Consider the following 1,461-nt stretch of genomic DNA (forward strand, 5'->3'; position numbering starts at 1 on the left):
CCATAAACTTGGTTAATAGATCCGCACTTGAAGATGCTGTCAACCCAAAAGGTTCTACTGCTGCTCACATTTTACAGAGTTTATGTTCCGTTCTGTATGCCTCTTATTGGCCTAAGATTGCACCACAGAGCATTTAGAATGCAAAATTTTCCCGGGCCCTTAAGCGGGCCCGGACCCATGCCATAAAGGTTTCGCACTCGTGAGCTCACTCTTCGACAGGTTTACCCCCTAAATCTTGGTTCATATGTACGCACTTGAAGATGCTGTCAACCCAAAAGGTTCTATACTGCTGCTCACATTGTACAGATGTTCTGTTCCATTCTGACAGATTTGCCCCATAAAACTTGTGTCTTATAGGTCTGGTGATGATAGGGATGAAACGCCGTCTGAGCATTAGAATGCAGAAACAATATGGATATAACGAAGCTATAATTGAGTTGCTTTTTAGGTACAATAACCATGATAGCGAGAATAGGTGCATCATAGCTTGAAATAGGCATTAAATTCCAACATCTGAGAGGGGGGGGGGACATCACCCCTCAGATTCACTAGATTGCACCAGAGAGCATCTACGGGCTAAAACAAATTCCGGGGCCCTAAAGCGGGCCCGGACCCCACGCCGTAAATGTTATGTCCCCCCCCCCACACTTCATAAATTACCGTTTTTTAATCTTCAAAAAGGAAAAGGGGAAAGAAACCTTTTTCCCTTTACTGGTTTTTGATCTTCAAAAGGAAACAGGAAAAACGGCCTTCTACCCTTTACCGTTTTTAAATCATCAAAAAGGAAAAAGGAAAAACAAACCCTTTACCCTTTAAGGAAGAGGAAAAACAAACCCTCCCCTTTACCGTTTGTTAATCTTCAAAAAGCAAAAGGGAAAACAAACCCCTTTACCCGTAACTATTGTTTAATCTTCAAAGGCAGTGGACACTATTGGTAATTACTCAAAATAGTTATTAGCATAGAACCTTACTTGGTAATGAGTAATGGGGAGAGGTTGACAGTATAAAACATTGTGAGAAACGGCTCCCTCTGAAGTGCCGTAGTTTTCGAGAAAGATTTAATTTTCCACAAATTTGATTTCGAGACCTCAAGCTTAGAATTTGAGGCCTCGAAATCAAGCATCTGAAAGCACACAAAAGTCACAACTTCGTGTGACAAGATTTTTTTTTCTTTCATTGTTATCTCGCAACTTAGATGACCAATTGAGCTAAAATTTTCACAGGTTTGTTATTATGCATATATTGAGATACACTTAATGAGAAGACTGGTCTTTGACAATTACCAATAGTGTCCACTGTCTTTAAAAAGAAAAACGAAAAACAAATTCCCTTTACCCTTTATCGTTTTTTAATCTTGAAAAGAAAAAAGGAAAAAGCAACCCTTTTTACCCTTTACCATTATTAAAAATCTTCTAAAAGGAATTCGCGCCATATCTCGCGCCACCTCGCGAGCTCGTGTTG

Source organism: Asterias rubens, chromosome 6 (genome assembly GCF_902459465.1).
Source record: "Asterias rubens chromosome 6, eAstRub1.3, whole genome shotgun sequence".
Classification (NCBI taxonomy): domain Eukaryota; kingdom Metazoa; phylum Echinodermata; class Asteroidea; order Forcipulatida; family Asteriidae; genus Asterias; species Asterias rubens.